The 25,899-nt window shown below is 33.2% G+C and overlaps 1 protein-coding gene across 1 annotated transcript in view; it reads right to left on the bottom strand.

Moving 5' to 3' along the window:
* The window catches only part of LOC126881677 (elongation of very long chain fatty acids protein AAEL008004), a 210,744-nt gene that overhangs the window by 177,732 nt on the left and 7,113 nt on the right, over positions 1-25,899 (bottom strand). The gene's annotated exons all lie outside the window — the stretch shown is intronic.

The raw sequence follows: 25,899 nt of genomic DNA, 5'->3' as shown, positions 1-25,899 counted from the left end.
GGCGCCCGAAAATCGTGTTTTTTTCAATTTTTGCTCTATAACTCCAAAGATTTTAAATTTAGACCAAAAACACTCAAATAAAAATTCACCGCAATTAAATTCTGTATAGAGACTTGTTTTTTCCGATTTACTTCGACAAAAACTTTCCCCGGAAAAAGCGGGTTTTTCCAACAAAATCTTTAATTTTCAACTAAACTTTTAGATAAGTAGTTGTTAATCAATAATTAAATAACTTGGTAACGTAAAAGCTCTTTCCGTATTCGCGGTGTGCAAGTACTTGGAAAGGGAAACGAGAAACGACCGTGCGCGAGTCGCGGAGAAATATTGCAACCATCTTAAATAATTCATATTGTCAATTGAAATTGTCAAATTGACGTATATTTCATACCTTCTGTCATTGACTCAGAAAAATTATATATTGCTCCATAATATTGATATGATATGCAATTATTATATAAAGGTAAATTTAATTAATTGTATTTTGCTTGCAGTACTGCATTTTAATAACTGATTTTATTTACTACATACAATTGTTTACGTTTGCTAAACATAACCTGCATCTTATTTTTTCTTCTTATTATTTTTTTGGACTATGGTCTTGACAATTATCCAGCAACCAGGACTAATATAATTGGCCAATATAATTAAAAGTGCGAATTAAAGTACAGAGCGTAGAAATAGAGGTCGCTTTGCCGAACTTGCACGGTCCCAATACATTATAACTCCAGAAGTCTATGGAAATTGAATGAACAGTTTAGCAACAATTAAAATGTTAATTAAAAATTTACGGTCGCTATAATAACGACAATAATTATGATGCATAAGAATAACTAAGATTTTTTCATAAAAGACACTATACCTATCTAATGTAATCTACAGAATTGAAATTGGACTATTTAAGCGGCCTCAGGAATATTTTAAATTTATACACAATTTTTTGGTTTAAAAACAAATAGAATATCTCGGGAAATATTAAACTAAATAAAATTGTGAAAACGGTATTCGAAAGACAGCGGCAGGACGCTTCTTTAAAAGAAAAAACGTTTAATTATGACGAGTAGTTCCTGAGATACAACCGGTCAAAGTTGACCGGAATTTACCGCAAAGATATAAAAAATAGGATCATAATTTTCAAACTGTCACCTTTTTATTTTTGTCCTCTTTCTCCACACCAATTTTTATATCTTTAAAATCCTCATAACATATATTATTATAATAAAAACTATCGATAATACGTGTGAAAATTGCCAAAAATAGCAAAATTCCAATCAAAAATTAGGTCGGAGAAAATGTAACCCTCAAAGTTCAAAATCGGTATACGTTAACAAAATGCATTTTCTCGGCTTCCCATGGAGCAATTTCCTTCATTCTTGTTTTGTTCCCTTATAACTCGAGTAGAGCCATCGAACTAACGCATTACTAAATGTCAAACTTGCTTTTGTTTTGTTATAATAGATTAATTTATTTATAAGAACAGAAAATTACATATTTTTCCAGTTGTAGGCTTTTTTTTAGATAAACTTACTACAAGTGTATTACAATTATTTAAACAATTTTTATTTAAACAAATTAAAATATTGTGTTATAATAAATAAATTAATTTATTATAACAAAACAAAAGCAATTGGGACATTTAATAATGCGTTAGTTCGATGGCTCTACTCGAGTTACTTGGGAACAAAAAAAGAATGAAGGAAATTCCTCCATGGGAAGCCGAGAAAATGCATTTTTTTTAACGTATACCGATTTTGAACTTTGAGGGTTATATTTTCTCCAACCTAATTTTTGATTGGAATTTTGCTATTTTTGGCAATTTTCACACGTATTATCGATAGTTTTTATTATAATAATATATGTTATGAGGATTTTAAAGATATGAAAATTGATGTAGAGAAAGAGGACAAAAACAAAAAGGTGATGGTTTGAAAATTATGATCCTATTGTTTATATCTTTGCCGTAAATTTCGGTCAACTTTGACCGGTTGTATCTCAGGAACCACTCGTCGTAATTAAACGTTTTTTCTTTTAAAAGAAGCGCCCTGCCGCTGTCTTTTGAATACCGTTTTCACAATTTAATTTAGTTTAATATTTTCCAAGATATTCTATTTGTTTATAAACCAAAAAATTGTTTATAATTTTAAAATATTTCTGAGGCCGCTTAAATAGTCCAATTTTAATTCTATAAAGTACGTTAGATAGGTATAGCGTCTTTTTATGAAAAATCATAGTTATTCTTATGCATCATAATTATTGTCGTTATTATAGCGACCGTAAATTTTTAATTTACATTTTAATTGTTGCTAAACTGTTCATTCAATTTCCATAGACTTCTGGAATTATAATACATATGGAAAGGGGGCTTTTACGTTACCCAGTTATTTAATTATTGATTAACAACTACTTATTTAAAAGTTTAGTTGAAAATTAAAGATTTTGTTGGAAAAACCCGCTTTTTCCGGGGAAAGTTTTCGTCGAAGTAAATCGGAAAAAACACATCTCTATGCAGAATTTAATTGCGGTGAATTTTTATTTGGGTGTTTTTGGTCTAAAGTTAAAATCTTTGGAGTTATAGAGCAAAAATTGAAACAGCACGATTTTCGGGCGCCATTTTGTTTATAAAAGAAGTAGCACACTATCTGCGGACTTTGCATACCTATATTATTAATATATACAATAATAAGATTCGATTCCAGCAATAAAATTGCTGGTAAATAACTTTTCCTTGTATTTTGCTAATTAGCCCAGAGTATAACCAATGTTCCTAGATATTTATATTTATCTACCCTTTCTATCGGCATACATAACATCGGCATATATGCCAACAGTCGGCATAAGAGTAAATGGAGTCTTAGTTAACAACATCAGATATGCAGATGATACAGTAATAATAGCCGATAGTTTACAAGACCTGCAAAGACTCATGAGTAAAATAGTAAGGTGTAGTAGGGAGTACGGACTCTCTCAATATCAAAAAGACGAAATTTATGAAAACTTAATAAAATTAAAGTCAGAATTTGGTATTAGTTTTTTGAAAGTAAATTAAATGTAAGACCAAATACTTACGATGTCGGGATGGTATCACGAGGTTTTTTCCTGGTTTTCCCTCGTGATTTGCTATGGAATATCTAACGCGAGAATTTTACTGTCATCGTTGCATTTGGTTGTCTTTTTAAAGACAGATTACATGCTATGATTTTTTTGTGACGGATATTCTTGAGTTGGGATTGATTTCATGTAATCGAATGAACTATCTGTTAGTAAAGTCGTCCCAGGAACGCAACTCATAAATATTGGCGATATCATTTTAAAGTCTTCTACTTTAAAATGTAGAATATACGTCTGAATTGCCAATATAAATGAGTCAGATTAAATAAATTATTAGAAGAATTTTTTTACTTAGCAACAACATTTTTATTTATTGTAGTAGTATTTTGTATTTTGACAACGAAACCCGATTTGGGCTTCGAAACGTTAATAAAATCATTTTTTTAGTAAAATTGTGGCTCATTTCCCATTAAAAATAGTTTTTTATGAAAATTAGTAAAAACAACCATAATACAAACGGAATCTTGATAGTAGAGGGCCAGCAGATCGAAAGAATAAAAAAGTACACTTACCTAGGAACACTTATAACAGAAAATAATGACTACACTCTAGAAATCAAAGTCAGAATCGAAAAAGCACATTCTAATTTTATGAAAATGAAAAAGGTCCTATGTAGCAAATATTTAATATTAGCTCTTAAAGTACGCCTAACAAAATGTTACTTATACAGTGTACTATACTATCGAGTGGAATCATGGACGTTAAATGTAGAGACAATGAGACGACTTAAAGCCTTTGAATTGTGGACCTATAGAAGAATCATGAGGGTTTCCTGGGTAGATAGAGTTACGAACAACGAAGTACTAAGAAGAATAGGTAGTGAGAAGGAAGTTGAACTTACAATTAAAGAAAGAAAACTACAGTATCTCGGACATGTGATGCGGGGCGAGAAGTATGGCATACTGCGACTCATAATGCAATTAAAGATAGATGGCAGAAGAAGCATCGGAAGAAGACGAATTTCATGGCTGAAGAACCTGCGAGAATGGTTTGGATGCAGCTCAAAACAACTATTTAGAGCTACTGCCTCAAAAATTAAAATAGCTATGATGATTGCCTACCTCCGTAGCGGAGATGGCACCTGAAGAAGAAGACCCTTTCTATCTGGATATTATTAATATGGAGTGTCTCGCTGTCTTTTGGATTTTTTGTAATGACCATAAATTTGGTTTTCTTTAAGTTTATTTTATGGCATGTATGGTACACCGTTCAGCCGTTCAGCCGTTCAGCCGTTCCAGTGTGTTTGTCAGACTTTGTAGCGTTGAAGTGAATATGACAGTGTTATCGGCATATCTTATATTGTTAAGGATTTCACCAATTATTATCATCCCATCCTTTCACTCTCCTAAAACTTCTTGGAAGATAACTTCGCTATATATTTCTTCTGGCATTTCTTCTGCTTCCCATATTCTAACTGCTATTAGGTTATATACAAGAAAAGGAACACAACGGAAAAAATACCAATTAGAGCGACTCCAAGATAAAGAGGTAGCAAAAAGAACAGAGGAAGAGATAAACAAGAGATTGGAAAGAATCACGACCGGGAACCTAGAAGAGGAATGGGAACAAATACAAGCAGCTGTGATAGAAGCGGCAGACCTTAGCATTGGGAAAGCAGAAAAAGAAAATAGAGAACAATGGTTTGATGAGGACTGCAAAACAATTCTAGAGCAGAGAAACAACGCAAAAATGGAAAATATTAGAAACAACACAGAAAAAAGTAACGAGTATTATAAAGAAAAGAGAAGAGAAGCTAAGCGATTATGTAGGCAAAAGAAGAGAAAAGCACTGGAAAAGCAACTAGAAATAATAGAAGAAAACTATGTCCAAAAAGAAGTTAAAAATTTTTATCAAGGAGTAAAAAAACACGAGGGACTCAAAATAAATGCACAATGTTTTGCAGAAATAAAGATGGTATGTTGCTGGGAGACAAGACAGAAAAATTGAATAGATGGGCAGAATACTTCGGAGAATTATTAAACGATAAAGCCCGAACAGAAACAGAAATGCAACAGCGAGGGCAAGAAATCGAACAACAACAAATACAAGAAGCGGAACCACAACAAACACAAGCACGGACAGAAAGGGAGATAATAACAGTAATAAAGGACCTAAAAAATAATAAAAGTGCCGGAGAAAGCAGAGTTCCAGCAGAGATATTAAAGGTAGGAGGAAATATACTGCAGCCAAAAATAGCTGGACTTATAAAGAAAATATGGGACAACGAAAAAATGCCGGAGCAATGGAACACAGCACTCATCTGCCCAATTCACAAGAAAGGTGATAAGACCATATGTGAAAATTACAGAGGAGTTGCACTGTTAGAAGTGGTGTATAAGGTATTAGCAAAAATTATAAGAACTAGATTGAAAGCTTATTAATCAGAGATAATAGGAGAATACCAGGCTGGTTTCAGACAGGGAAGAGGAACAACCGATCAAATTTGTTTGCTAAAGTTATTGCAAAACAATAGTTATGAACAAAATCTAGGCTTACATATGCTCTTTATCGATTTTAAACAGGCTTACGACTCAATCTCACGAAACGGGCTATACGAAGCAATGAGAGCACTAGGAATATCAGAGAAACTGATACGATTAGTTAAAATGACGTTAACCAACACAGTCAATAAAGTGATGATCGAAGGCAGTTTTTCAAATCAGTTTAACGTCAACATAGGATTAAAACAAGGGGACCCCCTGTCAATAGACTTATTCAATCTAGTACTAGAAAATATAATTAGAGGAGCCAATATCCAGACAAGCGGCACGATTCTTAACAGAAGACAACAGTGTATAGGTTTTGCAGATGACTTGGTGTTTCTGACGCGTTCAAGAATAGAACTTCAAAAAATGTTCAAGCAATTTGAAGAAGAAGCAAAAAAATATGGCCTGACTATAAACCAAGGAAAAACCAAGTATATGGAAATGAGAGGAGAAAATGCTGAAGAAAATAAGTGGATTACTCTAAGGACAAATGACAAAGATTATAAATTTGAGAAGGTAACTGAATTTGAGTACCTTGGAGTCACAGTTACAAATAGAGGAGACGAAGAGAGAGAGATAGATAAACGGTTGTTAAAAGGTAGCAAAGCAGTAGGTTCATTAAACGCACTGTTGAAGGCAAAAAACGTGTCCAGGGCAGCCAAGATCCGAGCGTATGAAGCAATAGTGAGACCAACGGTGCTGTATGCATGTGAAACTTGGACAATGAACCAGAAAGTAGAAAAGAAGCTAGAGATTTGGGAGAGAAAAATATTGAATATTGAGAAAAGTTTTTGGTGGTATAAAGGAGGATAACGGGGAATGGCGCAGAAGAACAAACCAGGAGCTAATGGAGATGTATAAGAAACCTAAAATAACTCAGAAAATCAAGGCACAGAGAGTTAGATGGTTGGGCCATGTTTTACGAATGCCACAAGAAAGAAACGTCCTAAGAGTTTTATCAGCAGGAGAACAAGGGAAGAAAAGAAGAGGGAGACCACGAAGGAAGTGGTTTGATGCCGTCCGGACTGACCTAGAAGAAATGGGTACAAGAGACTGGAGAGGACAAGTACAGGACCGCAAAAAGTGGAAGAAATTAGTCAAGACTATCGAAGCCAAGGGCCTCTAAGGCCTGTAGGGCTGATATATATTATATATATTAGGTTATACATAGCTGCTTGTTAATAATTTCTCCCCTCCGTTTTTAATTAGCTGGTTGGGAATTTCATCTGGGCCACGTGTATCTATTACATTTTTTATTTAGTAAGTGTGAAATTAAAATGATAAAATTATGCGATAATTTTGGTGCGCAGTGTATTTTAAAAAATCGTACTTCGCTTAGTTTTTTTCGGTTAAAACATTCTACAAGATTCAGAGATCAAAATACGGCGCAATTTCCATTTATGCAAAAATCTATTGGTCAATGTTCTTTTATTTACCTGAAGCAAAAAATTTATAATTTATTGCTCCAACCGTATAAATTTTATTTACTTCAAAGAACTAATAGTCTAAGAGCTAGTGAACCCTCCGACTAACAGTCGTCCTGTAAGGCTAGAAATTTTTCTAGTGATAATTCATAGCACACCAAAGCTAAAAACCATGACCTGGCAGGCCTCAGCGGTGCACGTGTATCTACCAGGTGAATCGAAAAGTGCAAATTTAGGGGGTAAAATAAACTTTCTCCTGTAAGATTTAAATTTAAGTATGTGTTTGAGTAAGTCATTTAGAAGAAATGTGTACAATGACAGGCGATTCTGAAGAGCATAAGACCTTGCCAGGCGAGGGTAAAGATTAGAGGTGTTTCCTAAAATTATTCTTTTGGCATCGATAAATTTTTTTTTAGATTTTTTGAATCATTCCAAACAGAAAACGTCTTTAGTGATTTTTCTCTTAAGTTAATAGTTTTTGTTATATAAGCGATTGAAATTTTTGAAAATTGCGAAATCGGCCATTTTTATCCCTAAATCGGACATTTATCTAAAAATTTCAATGTTGCCAAGGTACGTAAATATTCTTTAAACATTGATTGATGAAATCCCGAAGAGTTATTTGCAATAAAATATAGAAAACCCCTTTACTTTTTTAATTTATAATCAAGCGGTCGAGTCACTGTAGTATAAGTGAGGACGTTTGAGTTTGCATAAATTCATTGTCTCGAGAATGGGCAAATTTCAAGAGAAATCCTCAGACAGGTCGATTTTTATTTTTGAATTAGGACTTTTTGGCATATAGATAATACTAGTGACGTCATCCATCTGGGTGTGATGACGTAATCGATGATTTATTTAAATACGATTAGGGGTTGTGTGATAGCTCATTTGAAAGGTTATTTAATTCTCTATTCAGTAATATAAACATTAACATAATTATTTATACAGAGTGTACAAAAAAATTTTTCTTCTATTTGTCAAATTTAATCAAAGTTAATTTAATAAAAAAAAATTTTGTTTTACACCCTGTATAAATAATTATGTTAATGTTTATATTAATGAATAGAGAATTAAATAACCTTTCAAATGAGCTATCACACAACCCCTACTCTTATTTAAAAAAATCATCGATTACGTCATCACGCCCAGATGGATGACGTCACTAGTATTATCTATATGCCAAAAAGTCCTAATTCAAAAATAAAAAATCGACCTGTCTGAGGATTTCTCTTGAAATTTGCCTATTCACGAGATAATGAATTTATGCAAACTCAAACGTCCTCACTTATACTACAGTGACGCGCCCGCTTGATTAGCAATTAAAAAAACAAAGGGGTTTTCGATATTTTATTACAAATAACTCTTCGGGATTTCATCAATCAATGTTTAAACAATATCTACGTACCTTGGCAACATTGAAATTTTTAGATAAATGTCCGATTTAGGGTTAAAAATAATTGCGGAACACCCTTCTTCCCAAGCCCGTTCAATTTCTTCAAATTCACTTTCGCTCATATTTTAATTTATAATAATCAAAATTGTACTTAAAATTATTGACAACTAAATAAAAACTCAATTCTCCATTGTTGTTATGCACCCTAGTTACTACCTAACAACCAAAGTATCTATCTTGATAAAATGAATGAAACTAGTCAATATGATGAAAATGTTTAATTTTATAATTTATAATGGTATCAATCGTGCAAAAAAGGTTATAAGCATGTCGAACGTTAAGGGTAACCGATCTCAGACAATAATTGGAGTCGTCGCTCCGCTGCTCCTCCAAACAATTGTCTTCGATCGGTATAAAACCCTTACCGTTCTCCATACTTAATATACTATTTCGTTAGATACTTATTTACTTTGAAATGTTTTGTTACAAAAAAAATTTTCAAATGTTAATCAATCTTTTTTTCAGCTTTATTTAAGTTTTAGTTTGCTCATCGAAAGCGATCAGATAGAGATCGATTTCCTTTCAAAACATTTCTAATTTGTAATTCCTGAGTGTTTGTCCCATAAGCAGTTAAAAATATTGGTTTTTTAAATTGTTTGAAGAGTAAATAAGGACTTTTAGTTACGAACATTCATTGCGTGTGATTGTATTATTTGTTGTTCGTGAATTTGTGAGGTAATGATTATGCCTATTCTGTAACTCATTTCGATAATAGAAGTAAGGAAAATCGAATAGAAGTGGCCAAGTCGAATAGAAATAGTTAAAAACCGTATTCCATAACTCATGATCATGCCTATTCTGTAACTCATTTCGATAATAGAAGTAAGGAAAATCGAATAGAAGTGGCCAAGTCGAATAGAAATAGTTAAAAACCGTATTCCATAACTCCCTCGGAACCTCTACAATCGGAATAGTGAATAGAAATGACTTCGACACCCTTTACCCTGTCGAAATTAGATTTCGATAATCGGAATTGCGCTTGACGCAAGCGCATTGCATTTTGTTTTGACGTTTATATTTTATATCTACTAAAAATAGTTTATTACTACTTATTTACAGTATTTTTACCTTTTGTACCTGCTTAATTTTTTAGTATGTAGTGTTATTTACTTAGGGAATTGTATATTTAATTTAGTCATGTTGTACGAGTGTGCATTGAACCTAACCCCATTTTCTCTGGAATCTGAATGCTGAATGTTTGCCAGTCACAGTGACACAGTGTTGCCATATATTTTTTTAATTTTTGGTACAATTTCAATCAATGGCATAATGTACAAGAATATATTGTACAAGACCGTTTAAAATATAAAGATAGACTTATAGTGTTGATTGATAAATATATTATACCAGTTTACTTGTATTTTTATCAATTAACGCTTATAGAAAAGAAAATAATTATAGAAAAGACGTCATTTTTGGAAAAAGTTGTTTATCAGTTATTTTAGCTGGAACCAAATCTTAAGATTATATATTATTAGTAATATTTTACATCATACATCTTATCTTCATTTATCTTTTTTATTTATCAGTTGGTCTTCTCTTTTATAAAAATTTTAATTAACTTTGATTTAAAACCATTTATCATCTTTTGAGCTTTTTGTGTAGAATATTTACACTAATATTTTGTTGTTTACTTTTCAAAACTTTTCTTTTTTGTTATTTGAAAGCTATTTTTTAAATGCAACTGTATCTAATGTGATAGTATGAAAAATTGAAGATATGGCAACGGTGTCGTATTTCAAATTTAGAACTCGACCACAGAACACTCATTTCGCTTGACAATGCGGGGTTGCCACCCCCTCCTGACCACGTGAAATAGAAATTGCCGATTTCGATTTACCTTGATTTCGATGTGAGTTACAGAATGCCAATCCAAACACGAAAATGAGGCGGTAGATATCAAACATTTCGATTTCAGATAATTACGATTCGACTTGGTCATTTCTATTCGATTTGTTAAAAGTTACAGAATAGGGCTGAATATCAAAATATTTTATTTGCTCTCAACCAGATGCCTCATTTTATAGGGGCAGGGGGGTATTTTCCCCCCCTGGCCCTGAAAATGACTGAAATTTACAAAAAATACATCAATTTTCATCATTATATCATATATAATGTATTGTATATATAATGCTTGCCCCCCCCCAATCAAAATTTCAAATGACGCTCCTGCTCTCAACAGAGCATTCCAAGACTTTGACGTTTATGAAAACGCTGGGAGAGAAACTGTCAAACATTGTGTTTGCTTATATTATTTGTATCACATTGTTTCTTAACTTTTTTAACGTTAACAGTTTTCACCGAAAACTTTTCGTTTATAAATTCGCAAAGTCTGTTCGTTCGCTCGTGCGTCGCAGCTCCTGAAATACTTAGAGCCGGTTTACCGATGGATTCTCATGTAGTTTTGTCTTATGAATCCAAATCTGAAAACGTCATTTCGGTATCTCTAACCATCTTTGAGATAACCGACATCAAAGTCTAAAATGTGACGTCACAATCCTTCTTCAAATATTTATTTTCTGCCGACCGACACACTAAACGTCAACTGAAATCGTTGCTAGCAGGCTGGGTTTAATCTGAATTTGTTAAGCAAAGCATAATATGTTATTTACATTTGAGTTTGACACTTCGTCAATGTCAAACTAAATTTTAAATTAGGTATTATTATATAAAATAAATAGGATGTTTAAAAATAAAATTTGTAACAACTTTAAAAAGTTTGTACGAGTATACTGCCTCCCCTTTAACGGGAGTACCTAATAATAAAGGGACTGTTCCATTTCCATATATTGTTGACGATTCAAAACACTTTACTATACTTAGGGCCGGTTGCTCGAACGCTAATCAACAATGATCATTATCAAATATTTAATTACTGTCACCAAAACTGTCAATGTCAACTTTGGTTGGGTTGCTGAAAACATAATTAATTACAATTATGAGATTTATTATTAATTATGTTAATAATTATTGTTATATTAATTGATTATAGACTCCACAGACTTTTTAACAACCCAAACAAAGTTGACATTGACAGTAATTAATTATTTGATAATGATCATTGTTGATTAGCGTTCGAACAACCGGCCCTTAATCAGTAATAACGTTTTTCGCCAAATTAAAGAAAAATATTGGTTACTTTATTAAGACAATAATTAAAAGCTTCATGTAACTTTATTTCTAACCATAATATGTATTAATTATAATTATGAAAAAAAATTTTAATAATCATTTTCTATAATAAAACTTAAAAAGTCAAAGTTGACGTAAACTGGCAAGTATTTCTGAACATATCTGAATTAATCATAGACATGCACAGTATAGCTATCTCTGTCCTTCAGACCCACTATGATCACAACACTTTTGGACCACTGGATATTTTTATGTCCATATTATATTTAAGTTGCACATACAGGGTGTTTGGTAAAGAATGGGCCATAGCTTAACCTTAGATTCCTGAGCTTAAAATAGGTCGATTTAAGCTAACTTACCTTTGTACAAAAGTTAATATTAACCTAAATACAGGGTGTCAAAGTTAAACTTGTATTTTATTTTTTTTTTAATATTTCCTGACAGGCATGGGAAAACAACACGAAATTTGGTAAGTGGTGCTGGTATTGTACAATCTATTAAATTATGGTAAACAAACGTTTCTGGCTACTACCAGAGGCGTACGACGGGGGAACATGAATGTCTACCCTTCCCAAATTCTACGCCACTGGCGGAATTGCTATTTTAGTGCAATTTTCTGATTCTATAATACTTTTTATGTAAAAATATACTCTTCATTCGTAACGATAAAGCCATTACTTTTCGAGATATTTCAAGCTAAAAACGAAGGAGCATAACACATTAATCAAAATAAGTGTACCTTTTCATTTTTAACTTCAAATATCTCGAAAACTCATCACATTATCGTTACGTATGAAAAGTATATTATTTGCATAGAAAGTATTGGAGAATCTAAAAATTATGCTAAAATAGCAGTTTCATCAGTGGCGTAGAATGTGGGAAGGGTCAACCATTTACTTTCCACTGTCGTTCGCCTCTGGTATTAACCACAAACGATTTTAACATAATTTGGTAGGATGTACAGTACCCACACTTTCTGCCAAGTACCATAAGGATCAGTGTTGCCAATCGGCGGATAATTATCCGATTTGCGTACCTTTTTGAGAGTTGTCGTATCTTCTTCGTATCTTTAAATAAATCGGATATTTGAGGATATTTTTCAGTGTATCTACCATCGACTAAAACTTTCTCATCCATATATTCCCAACCCCAACAACACATTAATTTTGTTTGGTTCCACCCAAATTTTTATAAATAACCTATACTGGATGAATGTTAGTGACATCCGATACTTTTCATCTTTTGACAAAAGGGACATGTGTCGATTCTTTTGTTTAGAATTTGAATGCACAAGTGCATCCACTTAAGGCATACTAATCCAATTCAAATTTCAAAACCCGTCTGCCGTCCGAATGTTATTTATGAGTTTTGAGTTTTTAGTCTTTAAACATATGAAAGCTAATAAAATTGTGCAGAAATATGCATTTGGAAGAGTGGTTGTAGAAAAATCTACTTATTTGAAACTAGTAATATCTAGCTAGATATCTACTAATTAACTCAAAAATCCTTCAAATTTTTTGCCTATAAAACTTATTTAGTCGAGCATTAAAGTTGAACGCACCACGGGTATTATGGATAATAACTTTGATACCTTAATAACTACAAGACTGTCAAATACATTTCTATTGTTTTCTTCTTCTTCTTAAGGTGCCTATCCGTTCCGGATGTTGGCGACCAGCATGGCTATCCTAACTTTGCTTGCTGCTATTCTGAATAGTCCGGTTGTCGATGTATTAAACCACTTTCTCAGGTTTTGAAGCCAAGATATTCTTCTTCTCCCTGGTCCTCTCTTTCCAAATACCTTGCCTTGAAGAATGAGTTGCAACAAGCCATATCTCTGTTCATTCCTCATAACATGGCCAAGATATTCTAGTTTGCGCTCTTTGATTATGTTAATAATCTCGCATTCCTTGCCTATTCTACGTAGAACCTCAATATTAGTCACACGATCCACCCACGAAATTCTCAAAATGCGCCTGTAACACCACATCTCAAATGCCTCGAGTTTTCTCAAAGAAGCCTCGGAAAGTGTCCAGGCCTCTACTCCGTATAATAACGTAGAAAATACATAGCATCTGATGATAGAGATTTTGGTAGCAAGAGGTAAATCGTGGCTTCTGAAAAGAGACTTCATCATTATGAACGCTGATCTCGCTTTTCCTATGCGTTGTTTTATTTCACTTGAGTGGTCCCACTGGCTGTTTATGTTGGTACCAAGGTAAGCGTAGCTGTCGACCCTGTCAATTAGTTGTTGGTTAACCAAAAGCTGTGTATTTAATATTTCGCGCTTACTGACTACCATATACTTTGTTTTTTTCGTATTGAGATCAAGTCCGTATTCTCTACTTATATCTGATATGCGCGACATTATTCTTTGCAAACCATCTAGACTGTCTGCAAAAACTACAGCGTCGTCGGCATATCTAATGTTGTTCAGACGCACTCCGTTGACTAATACGCCTTCCTGTAGTTCTCCCAGCGCTTGCTCGAAGATACATTCAGAGTATATATTAAACAGCACCGGGGACAGGATGCATCCTTGCCTCACTCCTCTATCTATGGAGACTGCCTCTGTTAATTGGTCTTCCACTTTAATATTGGCAGTTTGGTTGTAATACAAATTATATATGATTCTCAAGTTTCTATCATCTACTCCCGCTTCTTTCAAGATGTTTATGAGTTTATCATGTTTTACTCTATCAAAGGCCTTTTTGTAGTCGATAAAACAAATATACACTTCACAGTCAACATCACTGCATCTTTGCATAAGCACTTGGACAGCGAATAGAGCCTCTCGGGTGCCTAAGGCATCGCGGAATCCAAACTGCGTCCATGATATCTGTTGTTCGCATTTTTTATATATTCTGCCATGTATCACCTTCAGAAACGTTTTGAGTAAGTGGCTCATTAGGCTAATTGTTCTGTAGTCTTCACATGTTTTGGCATTTACTTTTTTGGGTAAAGTTACGAAGGTCGACTTTAACCAGCTTTGGGGTATTTTTCCAGTTACGTATATTTTGTTGAATACGGTTGTTATCCATTTTATTCCTTGTTCATCCATAAGTTTTAGGAATTCTACATAAAACTGGTCAGGCCCTACAGCTTTACCATCTTTAGTTGTTTTAATAGCTGACGTGACTTCTTCAATGGTAATCGGGGGTCCTGTTTGGCATTCAATGTCTTCAATGGTATTCTGCCTTTCATCTGCAAAAGTTACTTCCACATATTTCTTCCACGTGTCTAGTTTTTCTTCCACACTTAACAGTGGTTTGCCTTGGTTATCTGCCAAACACCCAACTCTTCTAGGTTTGTATAAGCCTGCAGCTTCTTTAACTTTTTTGTGCATATTGAATGAATCGTGTTTATGTTGCAATTGCTGGATTTCCGCACACTGTTCTCTTAGTCGTGTATCCTTAGCTATTCTAATTGCTTTTTTGATATCTTTATCTATTCTTTTGTATAATGACATGTCCTGATCTTTGGACTTTCGCCTCTCTTCCATCATATCTAAAATCTCGTTTGTCATCCACGATTTCTTCTTTATTTTTGGTGGTTTGAGGAATTTCTCACGTATGTCTTGTGAAACTGTATGCAACTTTTCTATCTCCTGGTCCATTACATCCGATTGAATAACGGTATTCAAGTTGTTCTGTATATACCGTTTTACACTCTGTTCTGTGTTTTGGTCTTTTAATAGCCTTATGTCGAATTTTGGATTGACACTACGTCTAACCTTCTTTAGCCTGAGCTTAATTTTGCCAATCAGTGGGTTATGGTCTGACTTGATATCAGCTCCTGGGTATGTCTTGACTGATGTTATGCTGTTACGGAATCTTTTATTAATCATGATGTAATCTATTTGATTTCTCACTATGCGGCCTGGAGTGTCTTGAGGTGATTTCCATGTATATAATCTTCTGTAAGGGAGTTTGAAGTAAGTGTTAGTAATCACAAACTCTTCTTCTGCCACAAATTCACCCAGTCGGTCTCCTCGCTCATTTCTTTCTCCAAGTCCAAGTCTATTGTTTTAGTTGTAATAAATCTTTAGTTGTTAAAAGAGCATACGCGCAAAATTTCGTACCAATAATCTTTAAACGTTTTCATTTTTTTCGAATCCTGAGAAAACTAATAAATATTTTTGAAAAATTTGAACGCAGAATGACAGATTACATTATTACCGAGGGCTGAAAGTCCCTTAGAATAAACAAAATGTTTCTTTTGAATGAGATATTTGAAATTAAAAATCACACTCAATATTCTCTTTTCCTTTTACCCCTGTAACATATTAGAATAAAAATTATACAAGTCTTCAGGGACTTTCGGCCCTCGGTAATAATGTAATCTTTCATTCTGCGTTTAAATTTTTTAATAATACTTATTAGCTTTCTCAGGACTCGAAAAAATAATGCATTTTAAAAGCATTGACCAGAAATTTTGCGCCTATGCTATTAATGTAGCTGTAGTTTCTTCTTCTTCTTAACTCAGGCGAGACTCGTTAGTCTCTGGCACTTGGTCATAAGACCTTTGTACCAAACCCTGTTCTTCCCCTTAAACTTTAATAAGTCCTGTTGCCTCAACGAAGGCCATCAGTTTTCTTATTGGTAGTTTTAGGATCTCTTCTGGTTCAAACCTCATTTGACCTAAGTCCTGCCTTACATCACCCAGCACATGTAATGGCATAGTATGTGTATGGCAGTTTCTTCATGGTTCACCATGGTTCATTCACCTTACCTAGTTTATATAGGTGATTTCCTTAAACGACAATGTCCAGTCACCATTTCAGTGACCGTTTTGATCTCTCGTTTATTGAGGTTCATCAAAGTGTTCGAGAGTTTTTTATCAATATTCTTGATTATTTTTTTAGTCTGGATTTGCCCTTGAGTGGTTCTCCATTTATTTTGATGATTCTTTATCAGCCATTTCTGAACCTCGTTTTTCATAGTATTTTTAGTGATGCCACAGAAAGGTTCTGGGCCTTCAAAAGTTTCTCTAGAGCCTTGTTTCGCTAACATATTATCTGCTCGTTCATTTCCATGCACCCCTTCATGACCCGGCACCCATATTAAAGACACTTTATTGTCTTTTGCCAGGTTATTGAGGAGATCTTTGCAGTTTCTCACCAGTTTTGATTTGGTGAGAGGGTTCTTTACAGCCAGAATAGCCGATTGGCTATCTGTGTAAATGTTGATTCTATTAGCTTTAGGGTCTTCATCGATGATTTCATCTAGCTTTAGTTTATTTTGTATTGATTTATTTATTATTTATTTTTCCAGTACCTAGTTTTAGGTAGTTATTACGTTTTAATAAAATAATATTTAAAAGTGTTTTTTTTTACTTAAATAATTATAATAAATTAATATGACGATCCAAATAATGAAATATTTAGATTTATTTATTTATTTAGAATTTAACACTTACGATAATACAAAATGCCTACGAATAATATAATAATAGTAAGTAAATATCAATTCCGCCAGTGGCGTAGAATTTTGGAAGGGTCAACCATTTACGTTACCCCGTCGTACGCCTCTGGTAGTAGCCAGAAACGTTTGTTTAACATAATTTAATAGATTGTACAATACCAGCACCACTTACCAAATTTCTTGTTGTTGTCCCGTGCCTGCCAGGAGATATTCAAAAATAAAAAAATAAAAGTTTAACTTTGACACCCTGTATTTCGGTTATTATCAACTTTTGTACTAAGATAAGTTAGCTTAAATCGACCTATTTTAAGCTTAGAAATCTAAGGTTAAGCTATGGCCCATTCTTTACCAAACATCCTGTATATTATGGGAAACTTTTTATTATTAATTTTACGAAAAAAAGTTATTCTCCATAAAAAGTTCTGCATGTCCTAAAACTGAAGATTCAACCATCAGGTATCAAATTGTATCTATATTATACGAGGTATGTCAAAAAACATGAATTTCGAGAAAGTTATGTATCTTTATTTATTTCACATTATTGAAAATTTTTCTTACGAAATGTTGTTTGGAATAAAAAATTATGTTCTGACATGAAATTACATTCTTGTAATGGAAAAAATATTTGAAGATTGTTCTCAAATAATGGATGCCACCATCATTTTCATTTATAACTCTTTTATTGAAGTTATACTTCTTTACCGGCGATAGAGGGTGATTTTTTTATATGTTAAAACCTATCAGCCCGGCGCATGCGCATTATAACTTTGTTCTGATTGGATGTTCAAATGACATGTCAAAAATTATCCGATATGGCAGCTGTGGTTTGGAGGTAAAGGTAAAGGTAAACAAATGTATAATATATCAGTTTTATTGTTGTGAGGACAGAAACAAAAAAGTTTATAATATTGTAGTGACTTTTAAATAGTTTTTAAAAGCAACAGTTACGTAATAATTGTTAATGTATCATGGGTATAAACCTACCTATTTGATCTGCCAAAATACATAGTATGTAATACTTTTATTTATATAATTTGATTACCATCAAAATTTCTTTCAATATTCACCTAATATATTGTTTTTTTACTCTATGTTTTGTTGTATTTTTTCAATTCTAAATCATTTCAATTCAAAATTAAAATAATTTGATCAATTTTCAAAATATCAAAATATCACAAGTTTAATCCGTTTAGTTAGTCGATCTTCGTAAGTAATGACACATAGTGTCCATGGCTAAGCGGAGAAGGCGAATGAATTCCAATACCAACCGCTCTTATCAGCGCTGGTTCGAGTCCCAATAGAAACTTTCTTTTTTGTTTTTTTTAATACATTTTATGATTGTAGTATATTTATTATATAATTGTATTTTCAGAAAATACGTATTTAGTTAAAAAAATTTTCGACAATTAATGTTCAGACATCATTTGTGGCTTGTTTAATGTGTTTGTGTGTGTTTTATTCTTTTATTACAGTGGAACCCCGTTAACTCGGATTAATCGGGACCGCGGCCGATCCGGGTTATCGAAAATCCGGGTTAGCCGGAGAAAATGGTAAAAATTAATAAAATATGGTATGCTTACAGATAAACTCCGTTATAATTGGGACACAGACACTGGTAAACCACGTTCGCATTCCACACAAAACCACACATACAAAGTGTCGCGTCGTCGAGAGTCACATTTTTAGCTTTATTAGCTTTGCACCGATTGTCCAAACTGTCTTTTGATATCATTTTGAAACAAAAACAACATTTTTACGTTTTATTGCCATTACGTAGACAAAAAACAAGCAAACACAAAATCTGAATAGATTTACGAACGATTACAGAACGGAAGCGAACAATGCGACTTTACTACACACAATACCGTCTTAATCGCAAGGAAGTTATGCTATTTAATAACAGTGAAGACTAAGACCATTGTTTAAAAAAGAATTTTAATAGTCTTTTCTAAACAATGCTAAGACAGTTTCAAATAAATAAAGGATACTTACAGGTGCCTGTTGTTTTCGATAACACGACAATGAACGTTGTGTGCCATGAGTCATTTTTGCTATGGTATATTATGTAGTTCAAATTACACAAATACGTATTATCTCTCAAATATTATATTACATACATTTTTATTGTTGCAATGTTTGTCTGATAATTAACTATGTATTTTGATGGGAAATAAGCCACAATTAAATTGAAAAATAATTTTATTAACATTTCGACGCCCAGATCGGCTGTCGTTGTCGAAATACAAAATATGTACTGAAAATCAAAATGTTTATCTGATGAAAATCGGTCCGGGTTAGCCGGACTTCCGGGTTATCGGGGGCCGACTTATCGGGGTTCCACTGTATTTTAATTTTTGGCACTGTTCTAATAAAAATGTTTGAGAAGTAGTAAGTATAAATTAGTTTAATATTTAAATAAAATACAAATAAAAAGTATATTAATTTCGTTTAAATCATATAATAGAAGTATAACTTCTTACGTGCGTACAAAGTACACACACATTCTTTTTTTTAATTTCACGAAGAAAAGTTATTCTTCATAAAAAGCTCTTCATGGTCTGAGAGTTATGATGCAACCATTATTCTGTGCTCTGTGCGTAAAGCGAGTTAAGTCCAAAAATGGTCGAAATTAGAAAATGCACTATCTGTAAGTTAGAATTTGATATCTACATGTGTGTATAATTTGTCAAGTCAATTTCCATTTCCAAACTGAAATATTAATGAAAAACAATATGTGTAAAGCGTGTTAAGTCCTGAACTTAGACGCATGGTTATTTAAGAAACAGGAAGTCTCAGTGTGTTAAGTCCCACAATTTTGGGACTTAAACGCGTTTATCTCAAAACGGTGTTTTAGGACTAAACTCTCTTTACGCACAGAGCACAATATATCAAATTTTATTAATTTTATACGAGGTAATAAAAAATATGAATTTCGATCAAGAGTAAAGTACCTTTATAATTCACAACATTTTTAGAATGATATAATTGCACATTAAAACATAATTTTTAATTCTAAACAACTTTTCATAATAGCAATTTTCTCGAGAATGCTCGCATTTTCAGCTTGTTAGTTCTATTTTCCGAACATTTTGTTGTAGATTTTGTGTACTTTTTAGTTGTAGAAGTACTTGAACGATTTTATTTAGTTTTAAGCAGTGAATAAATAAACATAAGTGCATATGAAGTTGTTGGTAGACAATACAAATGTTGCTAGTAGGTACCAGTAAAAGATTGATAAAATAAATAATATAATATGTCCACTTTCCCTCAAGGGGTCTGAGTTAAATTACGGCTTAGACACTTTTTCATGCGTAAGTAACATGGATATAGTTAGTTATTTAATATTTTTATAGGACGTTTTATAGAATTTACTCATTGTTTTTGTCTCTCAAATATTAACTTATTTAATTGTTTTACGTTTTTGTCTTTCAGATAATAACTTATTTTGTTGTTTTATGCTTAAAATGTAGCACTGATGTTAACCGATAAAATCAAACTTTATCATAATTACTTCGCATTCCACACTTCAAAACACAATAGAAAAGAGGCATATTATCTTTTCAAATTAATTCTTTCAGTGAAAATGTTAAATTAATTCTTGTACAAAGCAAAATTACGAAGAAACTTAACTAAAATGAAGTAAAAGAGACGTACTCTCAATCATTTAATTGTGTACTTCCGACGACCGGTTTCGCTCTCTATTGGTTGCAGAGCATCATCAGGTCAACGGTTACAAGTCACTAAACGATTCGGATACAAGGAGCTACTACCTCAGTATTCCTTAACATGATAATTTGCTTAAGTTATGCTAACGGGATAGGTTGGAATAGACGGAGAATGTTACAAAGGTTAACAAGTTTATGGGATTTGGGAATTCTTGGGGGTGAAGAGACAGTTGTTGAGAGATAACCAACAAATCTGTGTTTATTATTGTGTTTGTAAAGTAAAATAGTGAATGTCATATATACAATTTTTAAATTTTTACAATTTACAAAAAGTTTTTGATGGTTTTATTGGTTTTAAAGATTTTTATTTCTACTTATTAAAGAATTTGTTTTTATTGTTTTTATTTATATTTATTAACAGACTTCTATTTATTAATGTATGTGTTAGTGCAAGATTGACAACGTTTGGATCAAGACGGGTAGAATGTGTATTATGTATGTTAGATGTGGATGTGCAGCTGTAACCTAAATTGTTAAGGCCAGTACTACTTGATGTTTTAATGAAAGGAGTAGTGGTCCTGTAAGGGAAGACCAATCAGAAAGCTTAAAAAACTTAAAATGTGATGTGAATTCACTCATTTATTTATTGACGATTTTTTAAAATACAATGTAGGTATACCCACAAAATATAATTTATTACTATTTCTTGGATCTAATTCAATAGTTTATTAATATTTCTTCACTGCTTATATCATTAAAACATAGTCTTAATTTACAATCAATTACTTACAACTGAATTTTACTTCCTAGCTTTCTTTCTATTCATTTATTTTCTACTCTATTTCTCCACCCTTTAACTTATATCTCAGTTCCAGGTACCTACATTGTTGTCTACTAATTTACATTTATTACTGTTTTATTATATGACTGCTAACTTAATATTTTTTTTAGCTACAAGCTACAACTTTTTAACTTTTTAAGTTTTTTAAGCTTTCTGATTGGTCTTCCCTTACACGACCACTACTCCATTCATTAAAACATCAAGTAGTACTGGCCTTAAAAATTTAGGTTACAGCTGCACATCCACATCTAACATACATAATACACATTCTACCCGTCTTGATCCAAACGTTGTCAATATTGCATTAACACATACATTAATAAATAGAAGTCTGTTAATAAATATAAATAAAAACAATAAAAACAAATTCTTTAATAAGTAGAAATAAAAATCTTCATAACCAATAAAACCATCAAAAATTTTTTGTAAATTGTAAAAATTTAAAAATTGCCATATGGCATTCACTATTTTACTTCACAAACATAATAATAGACACAGATTTGTTGGTTTTCTCTCAACAACTATCTCTTCACCCTTAAGAATTCCCAAATCCCCTAAACTTGTTTACCTTTGTAACATTCTCCGTCTATTCCACCATATCCCGTTAGCATAACTTAAGCAAAACCATCATGTTAAGGAATACTGAGGTAGTAGCTCCTTGTATCCGAATCATGTAGTGACTTGTAACCGTTGACCTGATGATGCTCTGCAACCTATAGAGAGCGAAACCGATCGTCGGAAGTACACAATAAATGATTGAGAGTAGGTCTGTCTTTTACTTCATTTAAAATGAACTCTCACATGCAAGCCATTCAACATTTCAACTAAAATGATTTAAAACATAAATTAAGAACTGAGATAAGAACATCCCACAGCATCCTTATTGATTTAATTTTGACAGCATATTGGAATCCCTATGTCCATGTTTTAAGGTTATGTTATTGTTTGAATGATAGATTTATATATTATCATAGACAGAGTGTCATTCAGGGCGAAGTGACGACACCATCTTTTTTATTTGGATTAGTGCTGTTTCACTCTTACGCATAGTAAAACTGCGACAGTAGTCCTCCCCTTCCGTGCCTATACTCACACTTAATGTCATCTTAGCTTCTCGATACAATGTGCTAGAAAGAGGTGCCGCAAACCAGTCGATGAGATCTTGTCGTCAGGAGGCGCGGAGGGTAGGCTCACTCTATGTTAATATATACCTCTATGGTTTGAATAAAACCTATGTTTAATTCTTTTGTAGGTGTCAGTGATTTTATTCCGTAAAGGACTAACGATATTCGCAAGCTATAAACATTACACCGAACAAATACCATTCAAGTTTTTTGTATTCCCTGCTAAACTTTCGACTATTGTAATTGACGACCTAGAACTGAAAGGTGTCGACACCATCATATACCTAGGCTCGCTGCTGACTAAAGATAACAATGTCAGTGAAGAAATTAAATGAAGAATAGTGCTCGCCAATAAGTGTTACTACGGCTTAAGAAGACAAATGAACTCAAATTTACCTAGAAAAAGTAAATTGACTGTCTATAAAACACCAATAAGACCAGTGCTAACATATGGATCAGAAACTTACAGAGAATGACCAAGAACCGCTCAAACGTCTCGAGCGAAAAATCCTAAGAAGAATATACGCAGGGATAAAAGAACAAGGTTTGTGGAGAACCTGACGTTGTAATAGTTATTTAACCAAGTGCATTAATAAGGGCGATTAACAATTGAGATATTTTAACGCGTGAGCGGGGCGAGCGCGGTAATGTTCGAGATTGTTAATAGCCATTTTAATTCAGGAGTTCGTTACTGAACTTTCCGTCGACCGTACTTTCCAGAAATAAAGATATATCCATCTTTGGATTTTTCAAATACACAGAATTTTAAACACTAAAGTAAATAATGACATACAATGACAGTACTAACAGCGGCTACTTGATTTTAAATTTTTTAGTGGGAATATAAATAGGTATATGTTTGGTTGCCTACACCACAGGTAACTGCCAATCACAGAGCGTTTAATTAATTTATGCAAGCAATGTATGCTGTGTTGCCTATAATGAAATCGTTCATTAATAGAAAATCATTCATTAATAGGGGTCATTAATCAATGATTTTGAGGGTGTTAAAATTGATCATAAATGGACGGTCGACGGAAAAATTCATTAACGTAGCACGCCTTAGATGTATCCACAGAGAACGGCAGTTCTCACCAGTGGCGCACAACACCCCTACAAGCGACACTATATATACACGAAATTTTCGATTTTCTAAACCTGACAGAATGGAAAATTGGGCCACATCCCATCTTAAAGTTTACGAAAAGACTCGTCCATCCATATGTTACTTCTCCATTTTTGTCCAAGGGTGTGTAATTTACGGCCCTTCCCATTTAAAGCCTGTTTTTCGTTCTCGTCCCCAAAACTCCCAAAAATTTCCAAAAATTTAAGCCCGACCTTTGCGGCTTCTGATAGCATAGATAATTACCTTTCCAACGCATGTTTAATTTTGAAAATCGGTTGTACAATCCAAAAGTTATCGAGCTCAGAAATATGACTCAGTTTTTATTTAAAAAATGGAAAATGTTTGTGGATATGTATGTTTGTATGTATGTATGTATGTGGAAAAGTTAAACCGATCTGAATTTTTTTTCTGTGTTTCAAGAGGGTGTGAGGGCCGATTCAGAACCGGTCTAATTTTTGACTTCTGACTACCCGTAAGTTAGCTAGAGGACTAAGTAGATACAAAATAGCATATTTTTTGGGCGTATATATCTTAGGTTCAAGAAAAGACAGGAAAACCGCAAATACACCAAATTAATAGCGTTGAGTTAAGCTTTCAAATGGCCCTTAAGCGATCAAGCTGAGATATACGCACTGCTCACCATAGCCAAAAAACTGAAAAATTAAACTTTGAAAATTTTGGTTTTTCGACAATTACTCAAAATTTCAACCTACGAATTGCGCCAATAACTGAGCGTTTGTAGAAGGACTCAGGACGCGTCTAACGGTATATACCTTATATCTGGGAAAATTCGAATTTTTAAGTTATAGGGTTCATAAATATGATCAAATCTATTTCTTATGGGAAAAACGGTTTTTCAAGCTCAATAATTCCTGTAATACGTTCAGTTATCATACTCGATCTTGGATGCATCAGATACTACTTGTCAATACGTTTCAAATTCATGTTTAGTGATCAACATCAGGTAAGCCGTTCAGAAATTATAGAGCTCCAAAGGTATAATTAGTCCAGGAACTGAAATTTTTCACTTCGCAATTTTTACAGAATGGATAGATTTGTTTAAAAATTTGACAATAAGTAGTGGATAATCCAAGGATCAAAATCTATATGATGCCGAAAGACGCTTTTACCAAGGGGGTAGTTGCCACCTCATCTCGAGGGTGGAAATTTTTTTTTATATTTTGACCGCAAATGCTGGTAAAAATATTAATTATAAACAAAAAATGTTCATTATACATTTTTTTATCGGAAAGATTAGTTAGTTTTATATCGGAAAGATTACCAGATAACGGCAGTTCTCGCCAGTGGCGCAGAAATACACCCCCCTACACGCGACACTATTATATACACGAAATTTTCAATTTTCTAAATCTGACTGAATTGAAAATTGTGCCAACTCCCATCTTCAAGTTCAGAAAAAGACTCACCCATTCATATGTCAACCATCCATTTTGGTCCAAGGGTGTCGATTTTACGGCCCTTCCTATTTAGGGTCTGTTTTTCGTTCTGGTCCCCAAAACTCCCAAAAACTTCGAAAATTTAAGTCCAACCTTTGCGGTTTCTAATAGAACTGATCATTACCTTTCCAACGCATGTCTAATTTTGAAAATCGGTTATACTATTCAAAAGTTATAGAGCTTAGAAATGTGACTCAATTTTTATTTAAAAAAGGGAAAATGTTTGTGGATATGTATGTATGTGTGTTTAAAAGTTAAACCGATTTGATATTTTTTCTCTGTATTTAAAGAGGGGGTCAGGGCCGATTTAGAACCGGTGTAGTTTGTGACTTTTGACCACCCATAAGCCAGCTATAGGACTTTGTAGGTACAAAACGGCATATTTTTTGGGGGTATATATATTCGGATCAAGAAGAGGCATGAGAACTGCAAATATATCAAATCAATAGTGTTGACTTAAGCTTTCAAATGGTGTCCAAGCCGTCAGGATCAGACATACACACGGCTCAGTATAGCCGAAAAACTGAAAAACTAAACTTTGAAAATTTTGGTTTTTCGACAATTACTCAACATTTCAACGTACGAATTGTGCCAATAACTTAGCGTTTGTATAAGGACTCAAGACGAATCTAACGATGTATACCTCATATCCGGGAAAAT

The sequence above is a fragment of the Diabrotica virgifera genome, chromosome 3, assembly GCF_917563875.1.
Source record: "Diabrotica virgifera virgifera chromosome 3, PGI_DIABVI_V3a".
Classification (NCBI taxonomy): domain Eukaryota; kingdom Metazoa; phylum Arthropoda; class Insecta; order Coleoptera; family Chrysomelidae; genus Diabrotica; species Diabrotica virgifera.
This window is presented reverse-complemented; position numbering and strand designations above follow the sequence as displayed.